The sequence below is a fragment of the Bombus affinis genome, chromosome 12 (genome assembly GCF_024516045.1).
Source record: "Bombus affinis isolate iyBomAffi1 chromosome 12, iyBomAffi1.2, whole genome shotgun sequence".
NCBI lineage: Eukaryota > Metazoa > Arthropoda > Insecta > Hymenoptera > Apidae > Bombus > Bombus affinis.
The window spans coordinates 7,910,252-7,928,754 of NC_066355.1; the positions used below are offsets into that span (position 1 = coordinate 7,910,252).

Genomic DNA, 18,503 nt, shown 5'->3' on the forward strand with positions numbered 1-18,503 from the left:
GAAAAATTATTATTCCAACTTATCCAGCCTCTTGCTAATTATGCAATCAACAAATAATATTTTACTGATTTCTCGTAATAACCTACAAATGTTCATACAGTTACAGATGTATAGCTCAAACAAACTCTCAACTATTATCTGATAACAAACGTTGTATTTATATCGCTCATCATTTGGTAATAGTTCGACGAGGAGCAAGAAAAGCTCGTTTGCATCGAGTCAAAGCTAATTCCAGGACACGTAGCAAATTTCCGCGTGCGCAGATTCATGCGTGGCTCTGAGAGACGGTTGTAGGCGGGGGTGAGCTATATCAATAAGCATCGAACAGCCACGGAGGACTGCACGGGGCTGTTGATTAAGGGGCGAGCACAATGAGGAGATATCCTCCGAGAAGGGAATGCGATGGATCTACATCAAGGGTCTCCCTCCAAGTTGCTCCTTCCAACAGCGACTCCCTCTACCTGTCTTTGCTCCATCTGGTCTTTAGCGAGAGAGACTGTTAGACGCCGATTATTACCGATCCTGAGTCGCACAATGGCCTCGTCTCCCTGTCATCCAGCGGCCTGACTGGGTCACCTTGTCGCGTGACAGAACAACGATTCAGTTGATCGTCCGGAAGTCGTGCGACATTCTGCCCAGCTCTCGCTATATGCCCTGCTTTACGCTGCTGGATCAAAGAGCTTACCGTGGAAATAGCCGCGCAATTACTTTCATAACCACCATCGTGCACAATTTTTATTTTCCGCGATACAAGAGTAGCAAAAATAGAAGAGTTACGCAGTTGCAGAACTTCTCCAAGTACATAGCATACGTTAAATTTCATCATTTCGCTACAGATATTTGTCTGTAGAAGGGTGGGCGTCACATTGGTTACCACACTTTCGCAATTAAATACGATCTAGCGGCTTCGACCTTTTGCTCTCCCTATTGTTGTATTGTAGTCTGCGCGAAAAGATTCAATTAAATCTCTCGCAGCAATCTACGCCTACTCTTATTACTTGTCAATCTTTATCAAACTCACACAATTACGCGTATTTACATGAATTTGAAAAATATTCCTATAGGCACTGATACGGAGGCTGAATTTCAATAAAACTATTTCATATTTCAAATTCCAAAAAATATATATATATATATGTTAATATTCTACGTATTTTTATACATACGCTCATATTCATTTCTTCGCACTTGTATTCGACATAAATGCATAAACATCCACATCTTCTGCCTGTCAAAGCTATAAGAAACCAATATATTCGCACGAATCATAGCAAGTGAAATAACCGATTAATTTATGAGCAGAACTGAAAGGCCCATTGAAAGATCAGAAGTCGTCGGTCCTGCCGAAGGAATTCTCCCAGCGACAAAGTTAAGAAGAGACCGCGAGTGAACGGGCGTTCACGGCGGCAACTTGCAGGCCCCTAAATTAACAGTAATGAAAATTGGTTATCAGTCGAAGCGACATCCTGCAGACCGAACAGTGTTACCAGCATTGGAGCGCGTAATATCCCATTGAGAACGAACGGACGGCGAGCACGGTGCTGGGATTCGGGTGCACGGGAAGCGGATCACGTTGACACAAAGCGGCCGTAATCCGTTTATCTTCTCTCCGGGCACTCTGCGCCCACGTGTTACGCTTCGCGTTATTCGAGGATGGCCCTGCCGTCAGCCCCGTCAACCACCTCCGAACTATCGCCTCCACACCCTTCGCATCCTCGTCGTTCTTGCTGCAGAAACGTTACTGCGTTACAGAAACGAGCAGCTTTTCAACTTTGGAGAACCGTCGATATTAATCGTTGATAGTATGTGAAAAGATTTTAATTTGTCGAAATTTTACCAGGTTTCGGTATTGCATACTAATCGGTATAGAAACTGTTGAACAATCGAAGGATTGGTAACAAAAATGAGCCGTGTAGGCATTTGTATTTTTTCAGGAAATCGGCAGAATACTGTAGCTTTCGTTTTATTCTTTTTTGTTCAATGTATTTCAATTTCTTTCTTCTTTTTTGTAAAAAAAAATATTCATTATGTAATTGTTACAAAGGTATCTACGATTATATATACATTATGAAAAATATCATATCAAAGAAACGTATTACTCTTTATAGGACAATTTTTACGACTTCGTGATATAGTTGAATTAATTACGATTAACGCTCACGGCAACCGTATAATACAACGTGTATTATGTTACGGAAAATTGAAATCTATTCAACAAGAATTAAATATATCGGACTACTACTTTTCTCTTTCTTAGGGATATAACGATAGACAATTTCGATACAATCCTTATTTCCATTACTTCCGACCTATTCAAGTATTTATATTTCAATACGCATATCGAATCTGTTATAACCAAATTTTAAAAGTATCTTTCACTACGTTCCGTTAGAAACTTTCCGCAATATTCGCCGGGAACTTGGTGAAATATTACGAAAATGGTGGCGTTACGTTGGGAAGCAACGACGACAGTGGCCGGTTGGTCGAGCTAGCATCGTACGAAATGTATTCTGCCCACGCGGATGCTCGCGTCTCCGGCTGAAATCCCCTTCGACAGGTTTCTGAAAGGGCCGCGAGGAATGTCCTTCGCGACACGTATTCCTCTTGAGTAATGACGCGGCCCCGAAGAAGGAATGCAGAAGGAGGTGTCTTTCACCAGAGATTTCATTGGTTTCGAACATAGCCTTCCCTTCCCCTACTTCTGTCGCCGTTCAAGCCTGAAAACGGCTTAACGAATGACGACGAGTCGTCACGCGTTTTGTCTCGCGCCATGGAACACATTTGTCTCGAGGCCGGATGCTGGGTGGTTTTGAATCCCGTTGGGCTCTTCGCGCGCATACATAACTTGCACACCGCGGATCAGCTTTCTCCTTCTCCTACACTCTCTCTCTCTCTTTCTCCCTCTCCTCCTCCTTCGTTCCTCCTCTCATTCTTCATCATCAAACTGTCGTTCTTCGTCTATCCTTCGAGGGGCGAAGAGGGTTCTCCCTCTGTCTCTCCTTTCATCGTGATACTCGGCCCGCCAGGATTCGGCTTGACGCGCCGCTGAAAGACGCTCGCATCTCACAAAGGACTCCCTAATATATTACGCTTATTAATGTCCCGTCCTCGTCTATCTTTCCGCCACCCTCTCCTCGGGATCCTCCACGAGAACACGCCGTGGAAATATCGTGGTGAATGATAAAAAGAGCAGCGCGATAGCTGCGCGCCGGAGGGAAAGGAAGTCGACTAAGAGTCGAAGAATTCGACGGCGAAGGTTCCTGAATGGTTCCTTGGCCCTCTTTCTCTCTCCGGTTCTCCGCGTATACTCGATATAGGGGGTTGTTAATCTCGGCGACGAGTTAAAAAGCTTGAGATTTCTCTAGCTTCTGAAACGCTGCTGTGCACCAACACAGATGCAACGGAGAGAATTTCGGCGCAGCCAGGGTTAAGGTATAAGAGGGTGGCGAGAAAAAAATCAGCCCAGATTTCGTCCAGGATCCTTGTAGATTGGTCCATTCAGCGGGAGCAAAAAAATTGGCGGCTCGGCGTGGCCCATTCGATTTCTCGAATCGCGCGTTTCTCTTCTCGGCGCACGTTGTTCGCGATTAATTGGACGACCGAATTGTTGTTTCGTTCGCCGTTGAATGGCTCCGGCTCGATTTTTTTCTCCGTCCGCGCTGCCTCTGTGTGGGTGTTTGTTTTTTAAGTACCTATACGGCGTCGTGTGTCTGCGCCCGGCTATATATTTTTCCTTCCTTTTTTTTTTTTGCCTTTCTTCCTTTTTTTACCCCTTTTTTTGCCTCCGCGCGTTTTTCACCTGCCCTCCGCCCCTGCCGCTCACCCGGGGAGACCACTCTCGACGAAATTTCGCCAGAACCGGAGCCCAGCCAGCCACGGCAGCCGGGAGCGGGTAGCAAGCCGAGTGAAATCTTTTATCGTTCATCGTAAGAGCGACTGGGCACTCTCTCCAAATTTCTCTTTCCTTGCGCTCCTCTGTTCTCCACCATTCTTTCCCTTTTTCTTCGCCCTCTTTCCACCCCCGGCGTTTCCGTGTCACCACGTGGATTTTTCGTGCGGGCCAACGCATAATGCATAAAAGTCGGGCTCATTCAGGCCACGGAAGTCGCTCGAATTTAAACAAACGCCAAGCGGAGCCCCCTCCGCCCCTTACTTTCCAGCTTCCTTCGTTCTTTCTCGTTGGTTATTTCCTGCTCGAGCAGTCTCGCCCCCGCACGCGAAAATGCCGCTTAATCTTCGCGGGTTCGGTCTCCGCCATTGTGTACCAGGGGCCGCGACCATTATTTACAACGGAACAATAAACGCCTTGGATGATTTTCATGCGTGTCGCTTAATCCCGTTAACCCATCCACGAACCCACCCTCTTTCTACCCCGCAACCTCCTTCGATTTTTTACATGAAAATAATTGCCGATCGTTGATTAATCCGTCGGTTAACCCGTTCTTAAACGCCTGCTGCCAATGTCTACCACGTGCAAACAGAAATACAATGCTGCACGTCGTCTACGACGAGGAATGGCACCGTGAAAGGGCCTGCACAGGGGAAAAGAAGCGACTTATTTACCAGGAAAGGAACAACGAGCGAGCGTACGTAAATGAAGGAGTGGAAGAAACAGAAGGAAATCGGAGAAAAATCTGAAACCTGCGTCCGTGCAGGGCACATAGTTAGCAAGCACCGAGTCGACGCGAGCTTGCAAAAGGTGGTAGCTAAGCAGTGCTAATCTGACCGACCACGTTGCCACTTCACCTCTCTGATTTTTTTCCGCAGTTATGCTGGTTGCTGTTGTATGGGTGTATTTGTTTCGCGGTATGGTGCACCATGGATAACAATGGCGGCACGGATCGAGTCGGCGGCCTTTTTGAAGGCAGGTGCTCTCTCTTCTTTACCTTTTTTCTCCTCTTCAAGACCGCAGCTTTCTTTCTCCGCCGATCCACCCTCTTCTCCTCTCTGTTTCTTCCATCTACGCCGCATCTCCCTTTTTCACCAACATTTCTTTCATTTTTGTCTCGCGCCAGGAGATTTCGCTAATAAGCAACAGCGGATGTGTTAAGCTCCGAAAAACCGGGTAAGATTATCGATTTACCTCTTGACAGGCTTTTTGTCAGCTTACGCCAGGAAAATAGTTCCTGGTAGCGTAAGAACGATCGAGCAGACGGGATTAAGAGTTTGGTCTACGGTATGGTTTGACCATCGTCCTTGACGCTGCTGATCGACTGCTGATTTTTCAAGCTACGATCGGATTGCTGCTGGTGCTAATTAGTCTCGTTACGAAGAAACGAGGGCTTAAGGGCCGAGAAGTTTTAGTTTGAAATTGCTCGAGGAGCTTAGAGTGGTCAATCGTTTCCGGGATAAAATCTGAAGTCGTTTTTCTTCGAACTTTTACTTCCATTAATTATCTATTTAATCTTCCCCGAGAATCAAAGTCTTTTTTCCCTCCAACTCTCATTTTCATTTTTACGATTAAATTAGCGAATATTCCGAAGTGTAGGTTTTGTCGAGATCCGTACACTCTATGTAATAGAAATAGGGAATTAATGAAAATAATAGGGCGAATGTAATAGAATCGCTCGTTATCGACAAACGTAAGACATCAATTGTTTAATAAACGAACGATCATTAAGATCTGTTGAGTTTGACTGATAGAAGAACGAGTGCATGAATTTGTAATAGAAAAATATATTGAAATAAATGACGGTATAAATATATAAGTTTATGCTGATCCAGATCATTACTCTCTTAATGTTACAATACAATAGAAAAATACAGAGCACGTTCATATATTTATAGCAAAAGTTATGAATTACCAAAAAAGTCAACCTTATAGCTTTAGCTAAAGGCTACAAAGGACATAAATAGAAATCTATTCATTAGTTCCTTTGTTTCTAGACCTTGTAATCCAAAACACAATGTATATTCAAGGATACAATAATATAGATCTCTCCTTATTTAGAATATTAGTCCCTAGGTCACGGATATACATAAATAAAAATATAGAGTTTTTCTTGAAGTAGTTACTTAAACAAGATCAATGATGAAGTACGACTATATGTATTAAACAAAATAACTGATATTATTTTTTTTTTTAATTGATATATGTCTCTCAATCGTCATTTGCGTCTCAATTGCTCGTGACAACAAGAACGAGTAGAGGATCGTTACGAACCTTGCGGTTATGGCACGATACGTAACAACGACACGCTCGTGACAACACAACAGGTGTTGGAATTACACCAATTTCACGTTTGCTCTGATAGATCCTTAAACTTTCAAAGAAAAGTACAAATCGACATACAGTTGCTCCTCTAAAAATAATGATATCTGTTTCAAAAGATTCGAATTTACGAGTTTACTCATCGGTCGGAGAATTTTTGTAAAAATTTTGAAACACCAACCACAGACGTCAAAGAGGAATTTCTAACGAATACAGAGCGCTGAATATCAGTTTCAAGAGATTGAAATTCGCAAATTACTCGATGCAGCAGCAAGTAAATGGCTGATAAGGCCCAAAGCGAGCAGCGACGGTCCCAGAAATGGTCCGCGGGATTTTGTTATGGTCGAGAGTATCATCTGGTAGCGTGAGCCGTGGACTGTGGTCGGTCCTCCCACGCATGGGATCACGCATGCGTCGGGCCTCCCTTAAAACAATGCTCCGACCAATCTCGTAAGGTAAAGGGGCTCTTGTCCCATTGGCTCGTTCCTTCAAGTGGATCTTTTTTCGACGCGGCCACCATTCTACGCTCTCTAATCCCATGGAGTTCCACTCGCTCGAGTAACTCCAGGTCTTCGCTCCTTTCTCGACTCTCTGTCTCGTCTCAAACAACTTCACAACATCTTCTTTCTTCGTCGAATCGATAACGATCAATCGTTCGATCAAATTTTCTAATTTCCCTTCCCTCTATGCCATTTTCTTTCTTTTTATTTTCTATTTGTGCACTCAGATAGGTCGTTGGATGGTTGGAAGTATGTGTAATAATAAAAGGTTAGTTTGGTTAAAGGCAGAAATAAGTCGGAGACCCTGAATCATCGGCGAGGAGAAACCCTAGAAGAGGTGGCACAAGTGGTGATTCCCCTCTGCGAAACGTTTTACCGAAGGTAATGGCCGTGCCGGAAGCGAGATGACGCGTGACCCCAGACGGATGCATTAGACGCACTTCCGGCGGTGCGACGCCCGGCGCCCTCGTTCATCCGTGAAACCCGGCCGCTGCATCCCGCCAGTCGCGAGTCCTAATGCGTTATTCTCGCGATTACATCCTCTTACCCTTCGACCACCGTTCCGACTAATCCTTGACATTTTTTCCTAACGAAATTCCACTGGAATAATTCCCTAACGGAAGTTGTTGGAAATTAATTTGATTCTCTATCCGAGCAAACGTAGTGGAACGTTTCACATTTATTGGCAAGTTTTAAAAAGTTTCTATATTTTTATGAGAATATCGTAGAACCGTTTTGGACTCTCCGACTTCTCTGCACATTTTTACGTCGATCTATGTCTTCGAAATGAAAATTTGATAAGAAAACCGATACTTGAATTATTGATCATTCTCAACCTTATTTCTCATTCTTATTCTTATAAATTAATGATACGTTTACTTAAATTACTGCTCGTTCACAGACCAATAATTATCAACGTTTTACGAACTTCGTCGTGAATTACTTGAAAAATATACAATTTGTATACGCGTTTCGATGCTCAAGATAAGGATCAAAGCATCCGCCTGTTTCTCTCTCGCACAAAACCGCGAAAGAATTCGCTAATCGAAGATTCGCGGCAACCGAAGAGATTCCAGCGCGCCAAGCAATTTCCCAAAGTGTCAGGCAAGGTAGGCGAGCGTAGAGAATCGAAAGTTTCCTGGTGAATCCGGAGGACGCGTCCCTCAGTCGCTACATAACACGCGTTTCACAGTCTAAGCGGCTGTCGAGCGAATTCTTGCACGAATCGGCGGGACGCTTTGTTCGACAACTAGCTGGAGGCGACGCTATCGAAAGACGGGGTTTGCGCGGCAGAAGGATCGATCCTTCCTCTCTGTCCTCCCTGTTTCCCTCTTCTGGTTCGCGCGGTATAGCCGGCGTCGCCCGCTCACGGCCGCTCATCCTACGGCAGAGGAAATGAAATCCCGTCCGGGATGCGATTCGCGCGACGTTTGTCCCGTTATTAGATCAACGTTACTCCGTGAGAGCTGCCGCCTCGATAGAAAGAGAGAAGAGAGAAAGAGAGAAAGAGAGAGAGAGGAGAAAGATAGAAAGAGAGAAATAGGAAATATCGCTCTCCTTTCCTCCCACGATGGTCGTGGAATACGTCTTTCGCATTTCAAAGCGTATCCCGCCTTCCGGCCGATACTTCCTGCGAAAATCGCTCCACTCTCCTACCCATCCACGGCTTGCACAGTAATCAATCGAGGGGACGAGCGGAGAAACTGTCTGTCGACGCGTTCTTTTTCCCGAGATATTCCAAAGCGCCACGTACAGGACTTTCCTCCCCTCGAGTCGACGTTTAATAGAATCGAATACTTCGTTTTTATTAGCCGACAGTGTCGTTCATTTCGATGCTCCGCTGTCTCGATAATTTCTTTCAAGTCCTTTCGCTCTATTTGTTTTTGGGAACTGTGTCTGCTTAACAGCCTTATGTCGACAGTCGGCTACTTCGACTTTCTGTTTCTCCTTCGTGTTCCTCCTTTGCGTTCTTTGGATATCATACTTGTACGTTGATTTTGATTTTCGAAGCTAAATAGCGTGAAACAGATTTCAAGCATCCATTGAATCTTCCAACAGGATTATAACTTTGGTAACCACGTGAAACATGATAATTTATAACACAATGATTTGTAAAAAAAAATCGTGAAGTATTAACAAAATACGTAAATTTGGAAAACGATGTTACACACTGTTTCGATCGTTTCACGTTCTCTCGCGCTAAGGACGAGCTTCGTGTTCCTTATATTTCTTTTTTCAATAACTTCTCAGCGAAGAATGATCGATGCCTAAAGCTTCTAAAGGTCACCATGGAAGGACATTGCTGTGGGCATACACCAAGGTCAACGTTATTGAAATTCACTTTGTACTAACTAACCTTGTTTGGTAATCAGGATACCTGAGTTGCCATATAAAACACTCAATAATTAGATGATTCATAGACGAAATTCTTAAACAAAATCATTCGAATGCTAATCTAACCGCGTAAATTCCAAGAACAATATTTGTATCTTCCCATTTACGTAATCGATCAAACTGGCTTTGGAATTTGTAAGCTATCTAACGAAGCAAATTTTCTATGTTCTGTGGGAATCGTTGTATATCTACTAATGTTAAAAATAAGTGTCATATTTTACAAACTTCTCGTATTTTTTATTTACAATAATTTATTTTTTATTTACAACTTTCTCGTATTTTACAAGCTTGTTTGTTAACAAGCAACTTGTTAACAAACAATGAGCTATGGCTTGAACTTTCTAAAGATTACTCAGGACGATTTCTACGACACATATGTCAAGATCAACTGACTCCCCTAAAAGGAATAATTGCCAAAAATCTTTGATTTTTTTTTATTACGATAGGACAGCGTCCTCTTAACGAGTCAGAACCTCGAAACCGATTTTCGCGGTGAGGAACGCGGCTTGGATCGTCGGCGCGCATTTACCACCTGCATCGGGCCGAATTAATAGTTCGCTGTGCCGCGAAACCCGTAAATAATGCCTCCTGACAGCCGGAGCCGAACGTCGATGAATAACGAGCCACGGAGCCTTCGACTTCGAATTTTTTCTCTTTTCTTTCCGTGCGGTGTGAGCGCGCGCCCGCCCGGACCACACGCGCGTTCCCCGCGCGATGTGTGCAAGACAACCGGCTCGTATATAACCTTTTATGCGCTGACGAAACACGCGGAGAGGACGCGAGTCGATCGGTCGTGGAGGAAAATCCAGAGGCACAAAAAAAATACGCCGCCGAATCGGTAGAAAAATCCTGAAAGCAAGGGGAAGGAAACGCGAGGGAGAGAAGAAGAGAGAGAGAGAGAAAATGCGACTGACACGCGTGCAAACGTATGCACGTTATTGCACATGCGCGTGTGCGCGGCGAACAAAGCTCGTCTCCGATGAACTCCTCCACGTGAACGCGGAACTCGACGCATCGATACAGGAAACGACGCGATATACCGCGAAAAACCAAAGAGAAACTTGCGTGCACACGCGAGCACGGACGTGTGACCATAGAGCGGACCGACGATGACGTGTACGCGCCGTCGTGAATATTTGAAGAGATATCCTGCCGCTTTCTCACCCTTCCTTTTCCCTGCCGTTGGACGTTATCGCAATTTTTCACGTGGGTGTCCGCGAACACGTGTTCCCGCGCTTCGTTTCCGATCGATGCCAGCCAGCCTCTTCTTCGAATTGACTTTTCACGGTTCCGAGCTGCGGGAAGATTCAATGAGACAGCTTCTTCTCTGTTCTATCGTTAGACACGCGTTAGGCTATGGTTACAGTGAATGCGTGGTGTGACGAACACGAGTACGTGAGAACGATCAAGTATACGCTGTGGTTCTAAATCGATGGTACAAGCGAAAGATTCAGCGAGATTCTATGAATCGAAGCAAGACAAAAATCGAGGAAGAGAAGATCGCGTTGGAAGCTTCGTTGCTCCCACTGGCTGAGGTGTTGATAATATTAGTCTGAACATTGAGAAAGTGACACAAGCCAACTATTGTATATAAATGTTATGAAAAATATTATTGCAGAGGCACATATTCGTGAAGAAACTAGAGATCATGTCTCACCTGATTGAAATAATTGAACGAATTATCGTTGAAAAATATATACCTATATTGTTTCATCTAAGGTTAAAGACAAAGCGGTGAACTTCTTCTACGCCACCCTGTACATGGATTCTTACGCGTGAATGCATTTCGGCGTTCAGGTGTTTCATTCATTAAAACACATATCCACTGTAGCCATAGCCTCAAGAGACGGGACGCTTTCTACTTGTGATTAGAACAGGTAGAAATTTACGAGAGGCTCGACTATTCGCGTTTCCTTCACGGTCTTCGCGACAGCGGACGTTGTCAGATAGAACTTATAATATTCGCTATTGACTAAGCTGAAACTCGGTTAAAGATTCCATGGCTGTACACCGGCAACAATGATAGGTTAGAAGCCAAGGAAAAGAAGAAGAGGATGAAGAGGAGAAGAGAAAAAAATGGCGAAGGCAAGATATGGTCAAGAGAAGGTAAGCATCGTGCCAAGGTTAAGTCGGCAGAGAAAGAGGAAGGAAGACAAGCAGAAGAAAAGTGAATGATGGGACTATAATGACGGAGCCTTCTCCTAATTCCAGTCGACACCTCTCTCTTCCTCCTTCGTCTTCGACACCTCTGGAACGAGACGGAATAATTCACGTGGTGGAAAGGGAGATAGAGAACGAGAGGATCAGAAGCTACAAGAGAGAACTGGGGAGAATCTTCTCCCTTGCTGTCTCCTGCCCTCTTTCCTTCTCTCCCTTCGTTCCTCTATTCTTCGCCGCTCTCGTCGGGGATTAATAACGGCCTACCATTGTTGCCATGGCAACTCTCGAAGCGTTAAAAACTCCTCGGCCCTAACCCTGATCGTTCGCTTAAAGTTTCACGGCGAAAGGGTTGAAGTCACCCTTCGAACGATCTCGATGGACGCGGCGATGACTCCTGGACTGGTCGTTACGCGTCATCTACGACGATCGCGGTGATCTTTAACGATTCGGAATGATATTAACCCTACTACGTTCTTTCAGTCATATCCAATCCGCTTATGTATATTGTCCTAACCTGTTAAAAAATATCTTCAGTTTGGACAATACACGAAGAAACTCTTATCGTTACGTATGATTTTTCGTTTCGATTTTTCATGTGGAATAAAAATTCGAGAGGTATGTTTCACCTGCCTTACAGGCTGCTAATTAACGTAATTATCCGTGGATGAAAAAACAACACGGGGCAAAAGAGCGTTAACGTCGGATGACCGTAACGGAAGCTGGTCCTCTCGTTGCGCAAAGGCTCAAAGGAATCGCGATACCAAAGAAAAAGGGTTCGTTCTTGCAGGGTGAATCGGAAGGAAGGATTCGCATAAATCCATCCTCTGACTTACTCGGAACCACCCTACAAGCGGGCCATGAATATTGATCAGCTCCATTCTCTCCGTACATCGTCCTACTCTCACGCGCTGCGTCCTTCCATCAGGACTCTCCTTTCTCGTCCTTTCCACCCTCTCATCCAGGCGCTCCTTGTTTTCTCCTTCTTCTAATGCGGCCTCCTGTCCTGTGACCTGGCAAACAACGAACTCTATTTACGATAGACTTTATCTTGACGTGATCTAGTTATGCCAGGCACGACCCGCTATGCCAGATCATTGTATGGGATCACCCCTGATCATTGAATCTTATTCTATCATTCGTCCATCGTGTCGTAGCGAGGAACACGTATTTTTCAGCGGTACATCCATTACAGCCGAAGCTTCAGGACCTTGGATCAATTCGATGTAGCTTTTGACTATAACCGATCGAATCGTATGTTTCTATCGCCAGAAAATGTCTTAAGTTTGAGAAAAATACGAAAGGACCTTCGTTTTAGTTTCCTACGAAGAATTTTCATAAAATAAGATAGCGAAGAGAAGATGAAAGTTAAAGATCTTCATAAAGAACACAGTTAATCCTGCGCGGTTCCATGCATCTGAAATGGCCATTATTTATATTAGCACGAAGAGCCAAAGAAAACCTACACGAGGATGCTTACCGTCCCACACGAGATTTCACGAATGTTTGAACCACTTGCCTCTCTCCGCGCAAGTGAAACATCGCCAGAGGCGGTTTATCCAGCAATAACGCTAAACATCCAAAATGAAGTAGCACGTGTGCAATCCAGATTGGTAGACGTCGTGCAAGACGAACATACTGTATCTATTCGTCGCGACGAGCGCCGCGACGCAAGAGACGGATGGATGGCACGAGCGTGTGTACGAGCGAGAAAAAGGGTTCCGCGAGGCAGAGAGTATCAACGAAAAGCGTCATGGAGAGAGAAAGAGAGAGAGAGAGAGAGAGAGAGAAAGAGAAGGAGAGAACGCGTGGATCCACAGACGTATGCACACACGTGCACCACACGGGGGCAACGTAGACGAGTCCGTACGAGAAGGTAGTTCAGTTCCGGTCCGGGCCATTAGTTGATGAGCTACCTCGTTTCCATCCCCTCTCGTAGGCCACGCTAGCGGCAACCACCCCCTCCTAACCCGTCCGACGTTCCACCTACATCCCACACCACCCACGAGAGGCCCTGAAAAGCTCGCGTGGCATTGTGGGATCTATTATTGCCCTCCTGGACTTACATGTTTCGATGCAACGGCAGCAAACTCAGCCAGCCAACCAGCCAACCACCCAACCAGTCAGCCAGACGAACGAACGAACGAACGAACGGATGGACGTACCGACAGACACACGGGGAAAATCCAGCTCCCCGCTAGCCGACACACCGCTTCGTCGATTTCCAACAGCCAGAGGAACTCTGTGTTCTCCCTTTCTGCCTGCGTTTGCTCGCTCGCACGCTGAAATCCGGTGTACCAGTCGTGTATCGTAAAACGCGGGATCCCCCCTCTAGTTACTGCGAAAGTCGTAACAACAAGGCTCACAGGCTCCGCTTCCACACGCACATGAAGCCAGATTATACCAGGAATCTGCATTATCACTCGTACGTTACAAGACCGCGGTTTCGCGGGTACTCGCTTCCCGATTTTGATGGGATCGTCACTTAATTGTGATGGGTCCCGACGCTTTCATTTAGCCGAGGCTTGTACGGTTTTCGGCTGCTCCATTTCACACCGACGTGTCTTTCACTGACGAGCAGGTCAAGGGTGGCTTTTTTCATCCTCGTCCGCGTGATTTACCCCTTTTTTCGGTTCGCGTTCGACTTTTTTCTCCGTGAAGGTACACGTTACACGTACATGTTTTGTGGTCTGTGTTTATCGTGCGTGTTTACTCTTATTTTATCGAAGACACATGGAAGACTGGCCTCGACGACGGAACCTACCAGAATGGCAGACAATACTTCCGGTCGCCGGTGGTTCTTAAAGATAGCGATAAGCCCATAAACGCAAACACGGCCGAAGCTACAGAGAGATGGATGCACGGCGTGGCACAAAGTCGTTGAAAAAAGAGAAAAACGAGGCGGTCCCGGCGGGAGGGATGGAGAAAGAGAAAGCGGCAGCAAGGCATTCAGCGCATTCACGGGGAAGAACTCTGCACGAACGAGCGAGCTCGTGAATGAACCAAGTCCCGACCCGGTGTACTACCCCCTAGCCACCCTCGAAACCACCCTATCTCGGGCATTATCGTTATTAAACACCTCGAAGGGCCGCCGCCGCCGCCGTAGTAGATCCTCCGAGTTCCAGGAGTCAACTTCAAATCGACGATATTTTTCCTCGGAATCACTCTGTCTCCTTGGACGAAGGAGACGTGAACCGTGTTGGAGATGCTGAGATCGCGATATACATAGAATGTTTCAAAATTTCTGACGAAAATACTAAAGCGCTTGACGTAGTAATTAGTTCCAATTTATAACAATTTCGTGATCGTTAAGAGGGATGAAAATTCGGAGGTACAATTTCAGGGCAGGCCATATTTATCCAACGGGATAACACGAGGATTTTCGAGTCTCGAAATCCTATCTCACCACTCAAGACAGCCGCCATTGTTTCGAAGAAGGCTGGTCTGCTCCGCGAACAGTGAAACCAACCCCCTTAACCGTAGCATCGGCGAAACGCCGGATGATGTACTGCGCCCCCAGCCCCTTAATTACTGCCGCGTGCAAATTGGAAGGAAAAATTAATCGCAGAAATGACTTAGAGCCGTCGGTACCGGAGGAGGGGTGAGCGTGGACGGTGAAGGGAGGTCGAGGGAGAGGGTGGATGAGGAAGCGCACCCGAGGGTCGCACAAAGGGGATGAAAGGAAGTCCGGGGCAATTAGAATGATGCCCTTTGCACGGTCTTCCTCGCTCAACCTCTCTCCATACTTTCACCCCCTCCGCCGCTATACCGTCTTCCTTCTTTCCACCCCCTCGACTAAAATCATAGAGCGGTCTTCCTCCGTACGTGAAACGAAGAAACGACTGTTCGATGAAAAACGAGTGATTAAAACTGTCTTACACAGCATAAAATATAATATAGTAAGTAGTATGTGTTGTTAGTCACGGTTTTAGGAAATTAGATAAGAAATTTTCTTTCTCTACTGTGCATTCTTCGTTGTTCCGAACATTATTAAGCAGAAATTTTAGGTTCAAATAGAATCGCTTGAAGCTGACTTTCCTCAGAATATATCAATGATATATCAACGATACTGTATGCTGTCATGCACTATCGCCTAGATAGACACCTATAAAACGCTGACATACGTAAATTCTGCGGAAAATTTTGGTTTCCATTTCACGATACGTCGTCTGTGAATCGATAATTATGAGTTTCCTAAAGAATTTCTTTATATGGTACATAGAGAACTCGAGAACTCTCCATGGGAGAACTCGAGGAGCCTATCTTCGCGGAGTCTCCGTTCCTCTAAACAATCGCTCGTGGTAACGACAAATTTTCCGAAAAATACGTAACAAATCGCCACGGAGCTCGTGTACAAAGTAGCGGCAAGGGTAGGAGGCGGCCGCGGGGGAGGGGACTGTGGATGGACATTTAATCTCGATTTCGGGGTCGACCGCCGATCGACGTCACCCTCGTCGTCAGTAGAAGGCCTCTGTCATATCTCCGGGGGATGATTCGACGTGACAGCTCTCCCTGGAGGGTTGTGCGTTGCCCTGCTAGCAACACCACAACCACCACCCCCTTCACCCTCTGATAGAAAAGGCGGCGCACACCACTGCCGTAGGCGGCAATATACGTCGTGACGTCCGCGGATTCTTCGCATGCCACCCTTCCACCTCTGACGACTACCCTTCGATGTATAAGGTTTAATGACGTATAAACTATGCGCCGGATTAGCAACGCGGTTATGCCCCATGGTAGTTCCACCCTATGAGGCGCTATAAGACGCGCCTATGGGGCTACTCGTGACCGCGTTGATGGACAAGGGTGAACCACACCCCTCGTGGACGATTTTTTCGCGCTAGTGTGTTGCTTCGTTTACGGGCACAAGGACATACATAGATGCGGCCGTTATCGCGAAAATTAACGAGAAAAGTGCGAGGATGGAGATCGTTGATTTAGCCGTGGTACGAACATAGGTATGTAGAGAAGACAATGAGACAAATTCGAAGCTGGGTTTTTTTTTCGAACTGTGGCAGCGGCAGACACGACCCTTTCATTCCGCACCGAAAACGTCACGTATTGTAAAATAAAAAATTGAACGCAGCGTGCAACGCGGCAAGGCTTTTTTCTCCGGTCGAGAAGACAACGAAAGCGAAATATGGAAAACGCGAGCCACGGAACAAAAACCCGAATAGATAGATACCTGTCGGACGCACGTGCAACTCGCTGTAGAAAAAAAATCAAGGAATACGGTACAACTGCTACATGACACGGGGTTAATGTAGCAACCGGGCTCTATCCGTAGAAATGCACGCAGTCGATGTTTTACAAAATACGTCTGTAATTATTTAGATTACCAATGCATTCACGAACCAGGAATTTCCATCGGTTGCCGGGCTCCATCGCGAATCGCTTGAAAAATGGACACGTGTAGCGTGCAATAAAGACAAGGAATTTGGAACGGACAGTTTAGAAAATAATTATCACGAAGAATAACTAGAAGAATAATTACTATACATATTAACACATCTACTGATATTTCATACAAATTAAATGCTTTTATTATTAACGATGCATCGAGCGTGCGATAAATACGTTCGAGTTTGCCGACAAATGTAACAAGTACTAACTGTCTCAATACCCACGTCATTCTACGTAGTGAAATTACTAATGCTATTCCCTATAAAGCATAAAAAATATATCTTCTCCATCCTTTGCCAAAAATGCAACAAATCCTTAACGTTTTGCTCGAGTCTCCCACAAGCTACATTGCCAAAGAGTTACACACAAGGCGTTGCTTTTACACCTCATCAAACGTTCAATCCCCTATGTCATCAGATTCGAAGGCAGTTTGAGAAATCTCGGCCGATAGTTAACGCGCACGAAACAGGGATAATTAACCGGACAAAAGAAAGCAGTGTCCGAGAGTAAAAGTAATCGCGGGTGTCGGAGTCTCGTTCTGTCTCGCTCGACACGGGGAAAATAGGACGACCCCGATGATGGGGATAAAGAGAGCGAGGAAGAGAGGACGAAATGGCACAAAAGGGCCCCGACAATAAAGTCAAGTGGGGCACAATGAGCCGCGGCGTGAGTACATTGAATGCCATGATCGTCTCATGTAGTCACGGTCCCATGCCTCTTTACCGGTCGTCCTACTACTCGTGTCGCATGGTGTGGCCACGGTGTACGTCTACAATAGCGTTGATTCAATAACTTGGCCGTGTTACCGATATAGAAAACTATATCGGACGAGGGAGTTTCCCTTACGCGATCCACATCGTGCGTTTTTCGATTTATCGGAACCTTCTTAACGATGCGTCACTTCGATGATAAAGATTCGCCTTGTCATTTAACGTTATCATTAATAGATAACGAGATAGATAATCATTGAGTCAGCTGATGATTGTGGAATGTTAGAAGATAGGACAAGGGTTATTTGAATCAGAGGAGATATTCTATAAGAAATGACGGTATAAATAAGAAAATAGCTTGAGGAAGGACTTTGTTACTCGAGTCATCTTCTCTTCGTTTTCGATATTTTTTATTGCTCAATGTAAGGTCATTTTCTCATTGCGTCGTTATCTATCAAAGTCGACACCGTGTCTCCATATATAGTAAAGTAAATAGATGTATTACTCGAGCTTCGATAATCAGCTAAATATTATTAATTAAAATTCAATCATGAACTTTGCAGAATAATCAAACTTGATATACGTGTAATAGCTATATACACCGCTTTATTTATTATAACGTTTACACCATTAATTGGATTTAAGTAGCTATATCAAATTTTATATCATTCAATACTACTTTCACGTGATTACAAAAAGGCACCATAGAAATGAGATGTATAGAATCTAACGAAGGATGCTGTGTTCAAATATAATGCTATGTACAAATACTTTTTATAGCCATCGTATATCAAATTCGATTGTTCTATGTAAATTTCGCGATTGAATTTTAAGCTTTAAGATATCGAAGCTTACGTGGCTCAAATACGGATAACTTCATCTTATCTCCATATGCATGTAGAAACGAAGTTTGGAAATTGAAAATTGCCCATCATATTCATCACAACAGCTTGTTATCAATCGTCGCGTGTTTCCTTTCTTTTTCACCGCGTCGTTTTCCGGTGGCAGCTGATAACGTTATCGCGTAGCTGGTAAAAAAGAAGAAACAGCCAAAGGACGTCGACTGAAAACGTCAGGGTGTATTAACACCATTCTATGGCCAACGGCCACGGTGTCCGCATAAAAGCG

The 18,503-nt window shown here is 45.1% G+C and overlaps 1 protein-coding gene across 15 annotated transcripts in view; it reads right to left on the reverse strand.

Moving 5' to 3' along the window:
• The window catches only part of LOC126922562 (transcription factor Sox-2), a 359,193-nt gene that overhangs the window by 173,478 nt on the left and 167,212 nt on the right, over window positions 1-18,503 (reverse strand). For 2 of the 15 annotated variants that reach the window (XR_007712835.1, XR_007712834.1), the window contains exon 7: window positions 10,270-10,400. The exons of the other annotated variants lie outside the window; for them this stretch is intronic. The gene's annotated coding sequence lies outside the window, so the exon portion shown is untranslated. The remainder of the gene's footprint in view (window positions 1-10,269; window positions 10,401-18,503) is intronic. 15 annotated transcript variants of the gene reach the window in all.